The sequence below is a fragment of the Strix aluco genome, chromosome 6, assembly GCF_031877795.1.
Source record: "Strix aluco isolate bStrAlu1 chromosome 6, bStrAlu1.hap1, whole genome shotgun sequence".
NCBI lineage: Eukaryota > Metazoa > Chordata > Aves > Strigiformes > Strigidae > Strix > Strix aluco.
Genome location: NC_133936.1, coordinates 4,942,044 through 4,960,886, shown reverse-complemented (window position 1 = coordinate 4,960,886; position 18,843 = coordinate 4,942,044).

The window sequence follows — 18,843 nt, the reverse complement described above, 5'->3', positions numbered from 1 at the left end:
ATTTCGGTTGAAAATCTTCCGCCACTTGGTAGGAATCAAAAATAGTATCTCCCCTGTCTCGTGACTGGCTCTTCTGCCCTGGGTCAAGAGGTGGAGAAAGGAATGAAACTTTCGGGGGGGGCTGATGCTGAGCTAGTGAAAGTAAGCCGGAGTCTACACCACAGTGATCCAGGCACTCAGTGGGGAGCATCCTCTTGATTTCAGACTCCACTAGAAAAGCATTTTCCACCTTTATTACACCTTTTCATTTCCCTTTCCCTCTATCCATCCCACTTGGTCTCTAATCTTAACGTCAAGCATGTATGAAACTCTGTATTACGCTGTGCTGAACTTAGAAGTGAAATGGTGTCACATTTTTTTATCTTTAAAAGCAAACCTTGTGAAGCTTGTACTCAGCAGAACTATATTACCAGAAAGTATTTTCCTGAAAACTTTGAGACTCCAGCTTATTAAAACACAGATCCTTAAGATGATTGGGTCTATTCCATTAGTAGATTTATAAAGTGTGCAGACTGGGTAAACAACAGTGACAGCTTGGGGAAGTGTATGCACCTGTTTATTAAAAAGACGTTAACAAGGGCAAATCTAAAATAAGAACATGTACCACAACCCAATTTTCAGCAAATTTTTATGCATGCCTACACTTAAGGTTACCAATGTTATTGGCAATTTCTCTCTCTCTTTTCTCTCTCAGAAGTACACGGCAACTGATGAGCACGGAGCATCTGTGGCAAAGGAAAAAAACACCGTCTTCAAATTTTGAGGAGCAAACATGACCCTTTCTGTTTCTACTGTTTCCCACCCACATTCAGTTAGTGTGAGAGAAGAAGGAAAATGAAAAAAAAAAAAAAAAAGCAGAGATATTTTCTTTGCATGGAAGGACCGAAGAATGTATTGTTTTCTCAATCACAAGCAAGCACTTTCATCACCGTTTTTGCTCCACATCGTAAGTGACAGCAAGTTTTCTATATTTTGCTGGTATCACTTAGAAGAGGTCACATTTCTAAAAGTCCTTCTGCAAAAGCGAGTCTTCTGTTTGGATGTATGCAAATTCTACAGCACTTATGCAACTTGTAATTTGCAGATAGGTATAAGCATATGCAAAATGGAGATTAAATGTGTATATGCAAGTTTGCAGAATTAATCAACCAAGAATGTACAAAAACTACAAATGCTTTGTTGGAATTTGGCTCTAAAAAGATTTATGAATTAACCTTCTGTAGCAGCTTTCACTCAAGGATGCTAGGTACACTTCATTTTTATTAATAATTAATAATTTATAAGATCTACATGATAATATTATTCCCCCAGAATAGCATTTTTAAAATATATCCTCATCTTTCGAGGACCTGTCGGTACTTATGCCTGTTTACAGTTGCTGTAGTGGTGCTTTTTAGGGGTATAAAATGCTGCCAGCCTGGAGTCCCTTCAGGATTAGATCTTAATCCCCAAAAATATGTAAATGCTATCATCTCCTTTTTACAGATTGAAAACTGGAAACTGCATGGGTAAATGCATGCAAGTGTACACATAAGGTTGATAATGGAGTAAAGGATTAAAATTTACGCTCCAAACTTGTCAGGTGTATCGTAAAGACAGTCACTATCCCTTCTTGGAGTCCACTTCATGTCAGTGGTTGATCTGAATATTATTGAAGACAAATCAAAGCCCTGGGCCTGACTGTGAGTCCTGTGTTTCAGCGTATGGCCAGACACAGATCCCTCAAACACGTTTGGTTGCTTCTGTTATCATGAACTGAAGCAAAGGGTCTTTGAACTGTTCTCACAATACAGGAGGCAAAAAAAGGCAGTGTTTTACTTCAATATACCTTTTACTAGAGCTGGGTACAATAGGATGTGATTATTTTAGGAACATTAAAAATATCTGCTATCTTCCTCCCATGCTAGGTAGAATAGTAGTCTGAAGTATTTTTGCTTTGTAATTTTCTAAAACGAAGAATTCTGATTTAACCAAACCTTTTCAGAAGGAAGCTGGCTGATACTATCTTACTTCCCTCTTTTCTTATTGTGGAATTGTTGAGAGAATGCTAGTTGTTGCTACTTGTCATCACAACTTTCTAGTCCATAATATTGCTCATTACAGTCAATAAATATTAACCAGAAGACTACTTAAAAACTGACCAGTATGCAGAATTCGAGTGCGTAGGTAATAACACAATGACAATATAAATCTAGGCTTGCATTTGTTACTTGATTGGACATGCACATGTGCGCACACACACAAATCATACCTTCTGAAAAACAGTTCTCCTTTATTTGTCTTTCTGATACTTTTAAAGATTTTTTTTAATCCCTCCGATATTAAACTGTACAAGTGAATGAACTCCGCTTCTCTTTCAAGGGATTGCAGCAAGAGTCATTGGCACAAGGTATTGCCAAAAGTGGGAAAACTGGGGATTGCAGTATGAAATGCCAAGGTTGACGACCGCTAAGATACATTCAACTCCAAACCAAAGGCTGTTTTGTCCCACATGCGTGGTATTAAAAGTGTATAAGGTACCGTGTTTGCCTCTGAACTGTGTTAATGGATGCTGAGGCCGGTCCTCCCGGCCTGGCGGGTATTAAGAGATCCACACAGGTTTCACAGCTTCACAGCGCTCAGTTGCTCTGCTGGGCGTGAGCTAATGTACGGCTGATTTCTCTCTCAGGGCACTCTGATTCTGGGTTTCAGAGGGGACCCTTTCAGTATTCCTAATGATGGTTTTGGCTACAAAGCCTGGCAGCATTATAGAGTTGTTGCCTCTTTGCCTAAAGAGCTGCAGCAAAAGAATCTGTACCACTGCTACCCACTACTCAAAAAGGCAAAAGGTATAAGTACACCCCCAAAAAAATAAATTCAAGCTCTGTGAACAGATTAACAAAGCTGTTTGCTATTATGGACAAAAGCTGCAGGGAAAAAAATTAAGAGGAAATGGGCTGTATTACTGTGAGTTGGCACAGAAACGAAATACCAGGCTGCAATTTATGTATAGTAATTGTTCACGAAGCATTCTTTGGGTTTTGATAGTGACTCATTGTGTTCTTTGTGACCTTTGATGTACAGGATGGGCTGCTAGAAGACAGAGGAAGCCACAGTAAGAATATAAAACTTTATTAACTTAAGATTTGTTGGTTTGTTTAGGGTTTTTTTTTTTAATTGCTCACTGATAGGTAGTTTCTCTGGAAGAGACTACCAGAGGCGTTTACCTTGAGTCTTCATGGTTTTTTGCTGTCTCTCCCAGGCTTTTTCAGTTGAAAAAGCAGTTCTGGTTTAACTGAAAAATAGCTTTGGTTTTAAAAAGGAAATTTGTTAAACAATTGGTTGCTGACGTTGATCACTGAGTTCCAAAAAGTAAGATAACTGGTGGAAATGCCACTGTGTTAGTAGCCCAGGTAATGATCAATGAGGCCCTGCACTGCACAGGAGAGATGGAAAAGTTACCGAGAAGATATTCTTCTGAGTGAATATGTTATGTTTTAGAGAAAATTATGAAAAAAGCCTTCCACAGAGTCATCAGAGTCGACACAACAGACTTCAGTGCCGTTAAGTTCCATTATGTAAATCCACAGTGATGTAAGCCAGACACTGTCAAGTTTGATACGCCCCAAATTTGACCTAATTAGCCATTTGGTTGTTACTTTTTTCAAAGCTTGTGCAACTCGGCTCAGTTCAGGATATAGATGCTAATTGAACACGTAACCTACAGGTGCTAAAGAATTCTTACAAAAGAAGGTCTATCCTATTAGGAATGCAAGTCAAGGCTCAGGGTCATCAGCTCAGATAGTGAGGATGGGAATAGAAATCCCATCTACAGCGCTCTTCACCGTTTTATTTCCAGGAGTGAAATTCAAATCCAGAATAAATCAATGCAATCTAATAGATATTTGCCAACTGAAGCTGCTCCGGCTTCAGTTGGTTGAACAGGGAACGAACGTTTCCTTAAGCTTTTAGAAAGCTGAGACTATATAATGCAAAGCCTGAAGTGGTTTACTCTACCCCCCAGTAGCAAACGTACTCCTGTGCAAATCACAGTTGGAATTTTCTCTTGTTTGTAGACCCAGCATCCAACATCCAGCCTGCTCATTCGTAGGTGACTGCCGCTGCGTGACTTGCTCCAGGTTTGCCTTTCACGTTTCCTATCGCTGCCTGTGTGTCCCCAGCCTAAGATCATCTGCTTTACACTCAAGTCCCCTTCCCACACGTTTGACAAGCAAGAATACAATAACCTTTTGTCGTGACTACACCTTGGACCAGATGCCTTAATGTAAACACTCTATCTCTTCTGCTGTTTCCCTGCAATCCCCTAACCAAAATGAAACGAGATAAAAAAGAGCTGCACAGCCTCTGAGTTTCCTGGCTTTTATCTTTTTATACCAAAGCCTTTGTGTTAATTTTGCATAGCTATTTTTACATGAGGAATAATATCCTGAATTACTGCTATCACGTGCACTTAAGAATCCCACCTCACCATCCTCAAGTCATCTGGCAACCTGATAGTGTTTCCTGCTCCTTCCCTCACATCAGCGCTGCAGAGAGCCTTGCTAAAAGTTTCACATCTGAAAAAGCAGATGATTTGGCAACACCTTCCTATAGATATTTCTTTTTTCTTTTTTTTCCCTTTTTTTTTTTTAAAGAAATGTGCCTGTCTGAGTAAACTTTTCTTTCCAACTGTTCTTTTTTGTCAGCTTGCCAGCTCGACTTCTAGTATTGTTCTGCAGAGATTGCTGTAAGGAAAAATGAAAGGGAAGAGAAAGGTAGAGAACTGGAGGAAAGGGAAAAAAGGTTCAGAGGGCATTTAAAGCCTGGGGAGCCTAGCATGGGAAGGGAGATAGGCTTAGGAAACAGGGAATAAAATGGTGGAATGAGAGATAAAACAAGAACATAAAGGATAAGGGATTAGAGAGATAAGGAGTTCAAGAGATGAAATGTGAATAAAGGAAAACAAGAAAAATAAGGATGAAAGGAAAGAAGTGACAGGAGTAAGACATGTAAACAATTAACTAAGAAAATATTCTGTTTATTTTAGTGAAAGAAAATTATAGTATCATTACTCTCTGGTTTACTAGTTCAGAGGAATTTTTCAAACTAAGAGCTGACATTTGGGTAGTATTACTGAACAATGATAAATATAAGCCTTCCAGTTGTTGAATTAGCCAGTTCTGAATTTAGTTAATTAATACATCATTCAGGCAACTAAAATTTGGATAAGAAAACAAAGCAATAAAAAAAATATTAACAACTGCAATACAAAGTGCAGATCTGGAAGAACTCTTCACAATATTTGCAGTTACATCCATCAGCTCAGCAATAATCACTCCAGCACAGAGGCACCAGCTCACTGAAGTTCTGCTGCAGATTAATACCAGAGCTGAGAAGTGCAAAAATACTTGAATCAGAGCTGGGTTCAAGTTTCAGCATTGCCCACTGACCAGCAGAAAACTTGTTCAAGATCATGATTTGTCTGTAAAAGTATTTCACAGGGTTTTTTCCCCCCATCTGGGTATTTATGAAGTGTTATCAGGTCTCAGTTTCTGCCCGATTTGTCTGAGCTGTTCACGCAGGTCACAATGTCATGGAAGCTAGATAATATTGCTTGTTTTCCCTGATTGTCTGAACATACATGGTCAAGAAGCTGAAGTTTAGTAAAACCCACACTCAATTTTTTAATTTTTTTTTTTTTCAGAAAGCCTACATATACCTACAAGTCTAATAGGCAGCATCAGAAGACCCAAACATTTTTTCTTTAGTTTCTGTGCTTGACTCTGCTAGGAAGTCACCAAACATCTTATTAACTGGTTTAGCCATCATGCCTTCCTTTCCAATACCCTTGAACTTGCATAAAATAGTTCAGGTCTATACGGAAAATATTCTTTGAGGTCAGTTACTTGGCATATAAAACCTAAAGTCTGCCTATTCAGGAAAAGAATTTTTAAAGTCCTATAATTTGCTAGTTAACAGAAACCTCATTATTTTTTTAATATATTTTGGCAAGCGGTCATTATGCCACTGCTTTTCAGGTTTTCATTTCTTTAATGTCCAAGGCCTTTCCTGACTTGACTGACTCTGTGTGTCCCCGTATCCCTCCCCAATATGCAGCAGAAATGTGGGGCTACGGAGGGTAACCCTAGAAGCACCATATAGCATTCTAGAGATGGGATATAACTTTTACACAAATAGCGTGAGCAAACAGAAGTTTACATCTCAGGAAGTTGGGAGGTTTAACTTTCCACGTGGGGACCCCTCTTTGTGCTTGTATTACAACCTCCCTTTCCTTTCTCTTATGAAGAAAGACATTGTGGAAGGTCATGCCCCTTCTGAAGGTGCCCTGAGAAATGGAGCCAGAACAAACAGGGTCGTCTTCTGCTCCACAAAGGGCAGGACATCAGCAGTCAGTGGTGAAATAATTTTTTTTCTGTCTACCCTCTTTCTTGATTTCCTTCTGGCGAGCTGAGATGTGGGTTGAGCTGCAGCGAGTTTCCATTGAAGCACACGGTGTCCTTTGCCTGCTGCAGCCACATGCAGCTTCACAGGCTTCTGAGCAGATCTACAGCTGTCATGAAGGTTTTTGAAGATACAGTCAAGGTATTACACATCCCTTTTCCTCATATTTGATGGGACAATCCCCCAACAGGATTTCTTCCTCCAGAGCATCCACAGAGAAGAGAAGAAAATGAAGTCTCTAATGAGTGCTTGTCCCAATTCTGGTGCCATCCAGCCCTGTTAATTCTGTCAGAGGGAGAGAAATCTCAAGATTGATATGTTTTGATTCAGTACAAAGCATGAGTTAGTCAATGGAAAACTGGATTTGCTTAAAAGCGGCAAAAGAGCATTAAAACAACCCTAAAACACCCCTTGCGTCCAATCCTGTGAACCCAAAGTGAGCAGCCTAAAGCACCTAAGAACTGTAGTAAGTAGTTGTGTATTTACAGCAGGACCCAAGCCCTCGGTCCTCTGCCGAAGTATCGAGGTGTTACAATGAGAAACCACCAGTAACAAACAGCAATTTAAACATCCTAAATTACATTCTGTAAAGTCTCAGCTTGCCAAATGCTTGAATGAAAAAGGATGTGAACGATGGGCTCTCCTTCATTCTAATTCAACCCAGATTCTGGGATTATCTGTTAAAAATAGGACATTTTCTATTCTCTAATAATAATAATTTTCCATAGACAGCTGTTGATGTGCCCATAGGTTCACAATAGCTCTTTTTGCAGTGGATTGTAATAACAATTTCTTCAACTATGTCTTTGAATTCAGAGCTCTACGAGCTATTCACAGTGAACACTTTAATCAGCGAATTTCAGCTTTTATTCTGCCTGTAAATTGTTACAAACGTTACACGCAGACATTTGATATAAATAAACTTTGCCCCGCCGTTTTGTTCACAACATGTTTTTGCTGCAGTGTTTCAATATTCATTATTACCACCGCCCAGCTGATCACCTTGGTTGACCAGTGTTGTTTGTTCTGGGAAAGAAGCAGTCACCAAGAGGAAATCCATGTCACGGAGCTGTGATGGTCCAGTGGATAAGGTGTGCGCAGTTAAGTTAGGAGGAGCGAGATCACAAGACTAAAGAGGTTTTTAGGACTATTTTAATATTTCCTTTCCAGTTCCCTTGACTCAGACCTTGCTTGTAACATCGCTATGAGAACAAAGAGGCCACTTGAACATTATAGGCTGAGGTCAAATTGAAAATTAATGATCTCTTATCACATTCAGACAAAGCTCCAGCTGCAAAGGGTGGGGTTGGGTGCTTTTCTGGTTTATTTAATTGCCACTGAATCAGGGCTCTGAACTAGGCTTGCCTAGTCAGAGCTGCAAAAGATGAGCTCACATGCCATTTTCTGAGTCCCTTAGCCATGCCCACGCCAGAGCCCAGCCTGGCAATCCTTTACGTGGATGGTATCTTCGGTGAGAGCAAACTGAGTGCAAGTTTAATATCTTAATGAAACAAATGTCAGGCATTTGTTTTATATGAATAAAACATCTTTGGCATAAACCTCGGTGAAAAACAAATTCCAAAAAGGTTGTAAATCAGAATTCAGCTTTCAGTGCGCTAAAATGTGTGTGTGAAAAATTATGCTGAAGAGCCAGCTCTATCTAAACTAAATCGTTTGGCAATGTCCTGTCAGTGCAGGAGAAAATGGATGTAATGTTCACATATGCACAAGGAGTGACTCAGAATGATGTACAAGTATTACTGTATCTAGTCCAAAAGAAATACCTGGAAGTCAGGAAATAAGGCTCCACAGTTCAGCAGATTTGTCTGAGGATATATGTTCTGGTTTTGAAACTCTGTTTTTTCCCCAGAGTGCCATAAAGATGTCTCATGCAAACAAATGCAGTCTGGGTCAACCAATATCTCTGGGACTATTGCACAAACTATAGTTTTATTTGGTATTTATGGGAGAAGAGCTTCAGAAAAAAAACATGACTGCTAGCAGCTTAAGGACTGAATAGTAGATTGATATCTGTAGCTCCTGGAGCAAGACCTGTAGCCTAAACACACACTCATTAATCTATGTGTAAGTCCAGGCATTTCCTTAAGTAGTCACGACAGTTTAATTGCCTATGAATATTCATATAAATGAGTTTTGTTTGTAAGAAGGTCAGCAATCTCAAATACTTGTACCAATCTGTATTCAAGCAGAGAAATCATCTTAAGTCTCCGGTTTCCTGTTTATAAGAGTTGGGGCTGCCCAGACAAAACACAGCAGCAGGAACAATAGCACAGGGCTTGGATGACTCTTACAGCACCTCCGAGTCTTAGCTAAAGGTAACATCACTCCAACTTACCCTCATAGTGTTGGATCTGGCAACTTCAAAATGATCTAGTATGTATTTGTAAAGTCGGTGCACAAATGCGTAATGAAATGGCACCACAGAATCATAGAATGGTTTGGGTTGGAAGGGACCTTTAAAGGCCATCTAGTTCAACCCCCCTGCAATGAGCAGGGACATCTTCAAACAGATCAGGTTGCTCAAAGCCCTGTCCAATGTGTCCTTCCAGGGAGAGGGCATCTACCACCTCTCTGGGCAACCTGTGCCAGTGTTTTACTGCCCTCATTGTAAAAAATGTCTTCCTTGTATCTAGTCTGAATCTACTCTCCTTTAGTTTAAAACCATTAGCCCTTGTCCTGTCTCTACAGGCCCTACTAAAAAGTCTGTCCCCATCTTTCTTAAAAGCCCCCTTTAAGAACTGAAAGGCTGCACCTTTACCCATCCCATTAGCATACTCTATTTTACTGTGAATATACACAAACTGAAAGCACAACCTTGGGTCAGCTACAGTAAGGCTATCTGTCCTTGAGCAGGTTTGCTGGGGTAGCCTGCCCTTGGAAACCTTCCGAAAGGGAAAAATATATTTTCCCAAAGAAGACGTTGTGTTCATTTGCTGGAAGGAAGTCCGGCTCTGTCAGGTATAGTGATTGAGGTTTCTTGGAAAACTCCGTTGAGGAGGCTTGCGATGAGAAGACAGAAAAATGATGGAGGCCCTTGCCAGAATAGCAGATCAGATATAGCTCTCTTGGTCACCATGGTGAAGTGGGAATCCAGCTCAAATAGAGCAACAGACTGTCTCCCGCTAACTAGACTGTGATGCTCCAGTTCATCCTACTGAAGGGCATCTGTGAGACAGCGCTGAGCACCACTCATGAACTATTACGTAGTAGGTCGCAGTGTTGACAAATGTTTTCAATTTTTTTCTGAAGTGCCACTCATATTTGACTTTCCCATGTTCTTCCCTGCTGCTACCCCAATGTAAACAGTGCGGGGTCGTACAGGAACCACTCTCCCTCTCTCCAAAATGGTATTGCTGGGGATCTGAGGATGACTAATCTCTCCTGTTTACAGTCTGCTAGCTGTTTGAATCCTAACATAATTTAGATGACAGGGTTTGGGAGACTAGAGAATTACATGTTGCCAAGCTACTAAAGAAAATAAAAAAAAAAAAAAAAAAAAGACTTTTCATGAGGTGTTTGGTAATTTCCCTCACTGCCTGTACCATCGCAGCCTGTAGTTCTGCTACCCTGCTCTTCCCTCTTTGCTTCCAAGAAACACCTGATGTATTCACCTCACCCATCTGAGACCTGAGAACAATTTCCAAGATGCCCATAAGAAGATGAAGAGGAAGGAAGCAGAGTTAGTGACTTAATCATGCCCTGGACTGACTAGCCTTTAAACAACTCTGTTGGTATGGAACTTTTCCTACAGAAGTTCCCGTTTGGGCATCTAGTCCCTTCTCCATAGCTGTAACATATATATAAAAACATATAAGCCTCATATATATACACACATATTCATATATATAAAACCCCCAGCTCTATGTTCACTAACTGCCTCCATAACTGTCCAGTGAACACTCAAACTACCTTTTGAAAAATCCTTTTGCAGTTGTATACCACTTATTTCAGTCTGCATTTGAGGCCATTAAATAAATCAGAGCAGATACACAACTCTAGAAGTCCTTTTAATCACAAGACAGATATAGGCATAAAATGGTTGTCTATCTATAAGCTCAAGCTGAAAAAGTTGTATCAGAAATGAGGTGTAAATTTTTAACATTGCACATAATTTAGCTGTTAGAACAATTTAACATTTGGATACTACACATGGGATGTGGGATAATTTTTGTCACTTGAAGTCTTTGAAATTGGAAAACTTCCTAGAAGATATGTTCTAGCTCAACCACAAGTGGCTGAGCTGCAGACTCAATAACTCAAAATTGAGGTAGACTGTGTAAATGTCTGATCTGCCTCACACGGGATGGCAGGCTGGAGAACCGTGATGGCCTCGAAATCTATGAAAGCACTTTGTCTTTTCTGCTTGCTATTTCAAAAGGAGCTGTCACAGCACAATCATTTAAGATAAGATGAAAAAGGTGGAGCAAATAAAACTGCAGTCAATTAGAGATTGGATGTGCAAGGTGTACATACCCTACAGAAGATAAGGTGAATTGTAGCAATTAAACAGAAGGTCCTGATAAATTAAATAACATATCACATTCCAAATTTGATAAAAATTCATATTTTAGGTACAAGACATGAAGAAAAAGAAGAATTCAAATAGCTGGGGAAGAACATAAATACCCATTTTGAAAACATATTCAGCCAAACAGCTGTCACAGTAACCTTTGCAAATAAAGTGTTTAAGAGAATCTTTACTGGGGAATACAACATTAAGTGGTATATTTCTTCAGAAATCTGGCACTATTACTCATCTTAAACTGGAAAGATTTGACAAGAATGGGAAAATTCAGCTGAGCCAGCCTAGCAGGTGTGAGAGAAAGAAAGGTTTCAAAGCAAAGCCCATGGTGGTTTTCAATGTTGTGCCCTTTTGGAGCTCCTTGCTATGAGTTTTACCTAATGGCAGCTATTTTGTGCCAGTCAGTGGATTAGCAGGTGATCTTCTGAGTCATTTCTGGAGAAAATTACATGTGGCTGTTTGTGGCGTTGTTAGTGGAACAAGATCTTTCCTAGATCATGCTTGTCTTTTGATAATTTTTTTTTTGCATGATAAACTAGAGAGTGTTTTGTAAATGATTACATTATTAGCGCAGCCTATATTACCGAGTAATATGGAATCATGGTCACATCAATTTGCAGAATATGTAGAGGGGATATAGTCAATTTAAGTTGAAAAGCAACTTTAGCTACCCTGTCATGTTTAAAAGCTAAACCGGGCCTCCTCTTGTCTCCATCTGTGCATGGGAATGAAAAGGCAGAAAAATCTGCCTCTCTCTAGCTAGCTAGTCCAACTGCTGTCTAGTGGTATTGTTATTAGTAGATGGAAAACTTGTTGCAGTAGGAATCAGCAAGATGCTGACTGCAATGGTTTGGGCTAATTTCATGTAACTGTTCTGGCAGGTACTCTTGGAAGCAGAGGTGGGTGGAATCTGATAAAAGAGATGCTTCTGAAATTAATAAACATCACTTAATCTAGGTACTCAAAGCTGAGAAAAGCCAACCGTTTTCCCTTAGCACTCTTCTGTGGCAATAAAGAAATTTGCAAAATGTGAGTTCACATCTAAAATGAGCAGAACTATTAAGGGGAAAGGAAAATAATGTTTATGATGAAAAATACCATGGTAAAACATTTACACAAATAGGAAAGAAATACCTGCATGCACAGTATTGTGTTTTGGTTATAGGCAACAGAGGAGTATCCTCTCTGCACGCTGGTCCTGTTCTCCCCATCCCCGTTTGACCTGTGCGCTATTGCTTGTTGTCAAAAGTTTCAGGAATATATTCATGCAGGTCCATCTTCTGTTGCTAAGAGAAAATCCTGATAAGTTTGGTAAGATGACTGGCAATTACTTCCATACTATTTTTTCGCTATCTCTGGTCTTAATACTGATATTGCATCTTTACTTTTAACTGTAACATGAAATCTAGGCCTTTCGCTGATTGCAAGGCTAGACCTTCTCTAGTACCTGGCCTCTCATCCTACTCTGCTTGGTCGTGTTCTTACCAGAGTTCATTTTGCCTTATTTTATGCTGTGGCATAGAGATTTTATGTGTCATAGAAAACGTCTGAGCAATGGCTTTTACTTTGGCATAAGGTACAGTTCCTTTTTCTCTTTTTTATACTCTGCCAGAAGAGGCAAACATTGATGATTGCAGCTTTTCCCAGTGAATTTTTACTACAGTTTTATTACATTTTGGTCAGTGGATAAAAATAACTACATTTCACTGCTTCTCTAACCTGAACTGCAGAAAATCTTAATGTTAACCATCATCTCACCGGGATAATGGGCAATTAGTTTTCAAGTATGGTCTGACTCATTCTCTCTCTTACGATCTCCATTAAACTGTGGCAGAGAAATCCTTCCCAGATCTTCAGTGCTGTTACTGGCTTATTTAAGTCTTCTCTTCCTTGTGCATAAAATCCTATACATGTGAGTTAGGATTTGTCACTTTAAAAGGATTTCTTGCTTTAAAATGACTTTTTCCTCGAAACCTGGCCTCATATTTAGTTCATCACTGGCTGTAAAAAAGGTAGCCAGGTTGGAAGGAAATTAATATAGAAGTTAGAAGTAATTAAAACTCAGAGCTGGCTGGACACTTCTGAAAGGTGCAGATGACTACCTGTGTCCACATATGCAGTGCATTTGTCTAAGTTACTGGTGTGTGAAAAGCATGGAATGGAACGAAAGCTACTCTTGCTGCCATAACTACAGCAGATGCTGCTTGATGCCTGCTATAATACAGAAATATGCTCTGATGCTTTTACAGCAGCCTTGTCAGCCCTTCTTGTCCCTACCTCTTGTGCCCTTGATTTCAGACCTCTGACCTTGCATTTCCTCTGGCATCCTACAACAAATAAATAAATAGATGAGTAGGTGATCATGTGAAACTCTAAGATATTTACCAGAGAAGACGATACTGGAGAAGACGCTGCTCAGAGATGCTCCATAGCTGGCAGTTTAAAATTCTCTATTTCTCTCTGATTTTAATTAATAGGCTTGTATTTAAGATGAAATGTATTCAATTTGTGCACGGTGTAGAGAATGTCACACTACAAGATCGGTTATATACATAGCAATACAATTATCATTCTTTGCTGACAAATGTACCATGATATTGATAAAAAAGCAATAACTTCAATGTACGTGTCAAAATCAGCCCTGATAGCTTATTACAGATTGTTAAATGAACATAAATATCTAATGTTCAGCCTGTAATGTTCATTCGTACCATGGCAGATGAAGGTATAGGTCAAAGAATTAATTTAAAACACAGTACCAAGTCTCTAACATTCACTGCATCTAAGCTATATCTCTTTGCAATTTGTGAAAGTACAGGGGACTAGTTCCCCAGCCCAGGACCAGGCTGCAGAGAACTGGTGATGTTCAGCTAGTTAAACTTCTTTAAGTGTCCCTGAGATCTTCACAATCCTCCAGCTTATCCATAATCACCTTGCCATGTTCCCAAGAAGAGAGTGTGGCTCTGCAGGCTGCCTGGGTTGCTGCTGTCCCCCTCCCAGCTCCCTCCCACATCAAGCCAAGGTGAGAGCAGTCTGAGTCTTTTATGAAAAAGTCTCTATCACATCAACACATTTGCTGATTTTTATGTATTTTTTTTAAAGGAAAGGGAAATGGAGGGCATAGCCTCAGATAGATCCCGTTTCCTCCTTCATTCATCAGCTTTCTTACCCGCATTTAGAAATGTAAGGAAGCAAGTTATGAACAATCTATTTTGGAGACATCCTAGATTAAAATAAACCCATTTCTATGGCTGTGGTAAGGATGTTGAAAGGCACAGGGCTGAAGTACTGACACGGGCGGTGATGAGCCCAAGAACCTGCCACGACCTGCACCAAAGGCTTTTGGGCATTGGCACCGCAGCATTTGGTGAGCTGCGAGGAGGCCAGGTGGAGTCACCCGCTTCTCTGCTTTATCACGAGGACACGATCACAACGGTGCCTGTGTGTGGACTGGTGTAGCAGAAGGGGGGTTTCCCACCCAGGTCAGCAAAAGAGAGGCTAATGCTTTTGGTTTACTTCCAAGTGGCTTGCCCCTCTGCTCCGTGGAGAGGAAATGAAAGGTATATTCAGTGACGGCAGCAGTATGATTTACTTTGGTGCTAGGGTTTTTTTAAGGTCATCAGCTGTATGATCTCTTCACATAGCACTTTCAGTTGATTACTACTTTTTAGTGTTTTCCTGTTGGTCCTTTTTTCTTTCTTTGCATTTTCTGCCCTTTCTGCTACATATTTACAATGAAAAATACCCACTACAAAGTTTCCTCACTTGCTCTTTGTAGGGGCCCATAAGATCAGTACCAGCATCAGCCGCCTTAGAAGGACATGGATGAACTTCATCCAGGTTCCTCTGGGGGGAAAAATTCCCACTTTTTATTCAGATGTGGCAGAGGAACACCTAAGAGACAAGTATTTAATCTTCAATCAGCCTTCATGGATTTCAGCTGACTTGATAATCAAGTCCCTATACAGAAGAAACTTGTTTCATTAATAAAATTTTCTGATGTAATAGTACAAGTCTAAGTTCTCAAAAAAAAATTACTTCATTATGAAAAGGAAAATAAAGTTAGCTTGCACCGACATAATCATCCTCTTTTGTGATCCCACAAAGCAGGAAGGTTGGATTACATCTGTTCAACAGGGAAAGTCCACAAAAAATGTGGCATCTGTCATCTGATGTGCAGGTACTGGAAACTATTGTGCCACAATTGTGCTGAGATAAAACTAAGGACTTGGCTATATATAAATGGCAAAATACTGTGGCATTTTTTATGAGCAATATCATCACCTACTTCACATTTTAAAAACTGCAACTACATCCCAGTTACTTATATTTTTCCTCCTCACTCAGTTGTACCTTGCTTCATTTCTTTTACTGAATTAAAATATCATAAAGTATTAAATGCTGATATTTGTCCTACTGCAGTTAGAAGCAAAGCTGTCACCGGGTGCCATGCAGCCCTTTAACATGAAACTTCCATATTTCATTTCAGAGGCATCAGAATTTAAGTAAAATGGCTCCTTTTAAGTGTATTGACTGAACTCACACATAAAGCACTTTGGGCTGGAATCCCATACATCTGCTATTATGACTCAGCTCCCCTATATTTGCAACCTTTATTTTGTCAGATAAAAGAAAAAAAAAGAATCATCATAGTGCAGACCAACTCTCTGCTAATTGCAGTATCTGAAGAAAATTAAGATACTATAATACACCATTATAGTCTCTACAATTTGTATTAGGCACCCGGATATGTTTCCCTAATTAATAGTTCCTTTAGTGTCCAGATTAAAAATAGCTATTAAGAGCTCTGGGTAGATGATACAGCAGTATGAAATAGCATCACACCTGTCTCCGTGTTGCAGCTTCCCAAGTGTAAGTAGGAGTCAAAATTTCCCTCCTCATTAAATAAAAACACTGATAGATAGTACATCACTTGGCATCTCCAAAGTGATATACCTAAGACATACCATCTGCTACGAACTTGCAAAAACATAGCCTGAGAAAAGTGGGACATCAAGGTGGAGCTTAATTTTCTTTAGTCAGTTTTCTGTCTATCCTGGACTTGAGCGTGGATGGTGCAGGCATGGCTTATGATGCCTCTAACTGTAATGGCACAGAAGAACAGTACGGGAACATGACTCTGAATGCAGTCATGTAGGAATAGGGAAATTTCAGTTCACTGCTCCCAAGACAGACACATTTTTAGTAACTGGAAAGATATTACTTTTGAAGGTAGCAGGAATCACAGCTTGGGGTTCCCCTGTCCTGGTGAGTGCTCTCAGCTCTGAATTACAAACCCATATTTCCTCTTGCTTTTTCTTCCCCCGGTCGCAGGAATTTTTTGCAGTATTGCAGAGTGCACAGAGTCTGACTCAGAGCTCAGCCTCTGCTCTGAGGGCTGGAATGCTTGCTGAAGGTGGGAGATTGAAGCCTGAGACTAAGGTGACCATAAATGCCAGATGTCCTACTTGCTGGAGAAGTAGGACAGAGAGAGTGCCACAGAAGTGAGCAGACACCCAACACCCTTCCTTTCTGTGCATCACTAGATTCAGACCCGGGTTTCAGGCTGAGAAACAGCCTGAGAAATCAAAGTGAATAAAAAAAGATGCCTTTCCAGCTGCATTTGATATGGCATTTTTTGGGCATCTTCCTTCAGCATTCTGAGCGCTGTGAGTCTCAGTCAGGTCCCTGAGAGCTGGAGACAGAAATACGGGAACATTGCCATCTGCTCACAGACAGCCTGAGTCTTTCAGACATCCAGCAGTCCAGCTGGAGACACTGCTCTGCTCAGGTTGCCAAACAAATAGACAATTGGATAAAATCTGGGGGCAGAAAAAGTGACTCCATTTGGAGTAACAAGGTCATCCGGGTTCAGCAACGTGATTGCCAGCTCATAAGCCAGGGATGCAGCCGCGGGTCTGGCAACACCAGCCACCACCACAGAGCTCCAGGCAGTGCTACCTGTGTGTCCCTCCTGAAGGCCACCCATCTTCCTGCTTTTATGGTTATTCAAATAAAAGGCCTCTGGCATAACATTCATATCTCCCCACTTTAGCACACACATCTGCTCAGAAAAGGCATCTCACTAACATACTGGTGGTTGTAGCACGGCTATATTACACACCAAATAGTCACCCAGACTCCTCAGAAATTAAAGAGGATCTCAGTCCTTTCCATCTCAAAATCCTGTGAAAAAAAAAAAGTCTCCATAACTTACAGCATCATAGTCCTTGAAGCCACCGCTGATAAGCCTGTAAAACACACTCTGTTATCTGAAGACAGACTGAATATGATCTTTGCAGAAGAAACTTGTCCACTCTGTCTCCAACCCCAGCCTCCACAGATCTTTTTAACTCCTCCATCAGCACCCAAGGTGTCCCCTCTTGCTCTGATTGCCATAACACCATGGAGAGGAGGATGCTTTCCTGGAAGGCTGCCTGCACCTGGTGCTGCAGGAGCTGATACAAAGTGTGCAATTGCTATGCCGTGTTTCTGCATGTCTCAACTGGGTTTTCTGAACTCTCCCCATGCATGAATGTAGCAAACTCACTGCTTTCTCCTCCCTGCTTTTCTCCAGGCCTAAGGCAAAGGCTGCTGTGGAGACCACCTGGGTTAAATTAGCACAATTAAACGCTGTTAAGCAGTTCTAGGAAATGCAATGCTGTTTTATGCATTGCTGAAGTCGTGGTACGTGGCTGTCAAATTACTGTCCAGGACCAGGAGGATGACCTGTGGGAGGACCGAGGAGCCGAAACCCTGGCCTGTGTTCTGCAGCTGTCTGTAAAGCTCCGTCTCCTCATCTAAACCAAATGACCTTTAACGTGCTGCCCCTTTTCACCTTACACATTTTTTAATTAAAGAACAGGTATGCAGGGAGCTTTCAACCTGCCTGCCTCCAGAGTGTGGCATTGATCTCCAGCAGCTGAAACCAGGGAAGTTCTGCTGCTTGCTATGCAAGGATGGATAGGATCAGGGTCCTCATGTGGTGAATAAAGGCTTGCCAGTGCTGGTCACTGTTTCCTAATTATACGAGAACTGTCTTTTTAATATTGGCATCCTTCCTCTGTAAATAGGAGCATTTGATGGGGTCGGGTGTAAGCAGATGTAACACTAGAGGGAAACTACACAGCATGGCTGAATTCCTTCCCCATCCTCGGGCCTCAGGGGCATGTGGGCTGTATGAGATGGGAAGCTATTGAACTGGTCCTCTTGGGCCTTCCTCTCTTATCTTTGAGGGTGAATAAATGAATCGTGAAGCACAGCGTTTAAGCTCAGCAGTAGCCAATATTCCAGGTTTTCAACACAGGGAGAAGATGGGAACTCTTAGCAGAGCTCCGTTTCTAGCATCTGTAAAGTCAGAGGAGAAACAGAGTGCAAGAAAACATGCAAGCATCATTAGTGGAGAAAAATAAGTCTGCTTTTTCCATTTTACTAACCCAGAATCCGTAGGTGATAATTTTTTTTAAGCCTGACTATCTCTTTAAGAAAGGCTAGAAACACCCTTCAGAGACTTGTAATGAAATAACATTATTTATCAGTATTAAATATAGATAAACAAAAATGAGAAACAGACTTAATTGAAACCCTCTGTGAAATCTGGCTAATCAGTTTTCATTTCCAGGAGGCTTTAACTTATGTTATTTAATTTATTATTTATCTGCTCTATTTTGATTTTGCTTTTCAGCCCCAGTGCTGGGCGTTGGACGCTTTAGAAACACTTGGTGAGAGCTTGGAAGTATCGCCCCAACTCCAACTGGGTCGATACTTCACCCATGTTTGAATCTTACGAAGGCTTTGATAAGTTTAATGATCATACAGGGGTTCCCCTAACTTCCTTAGTAACACTGATCTTGAACTCA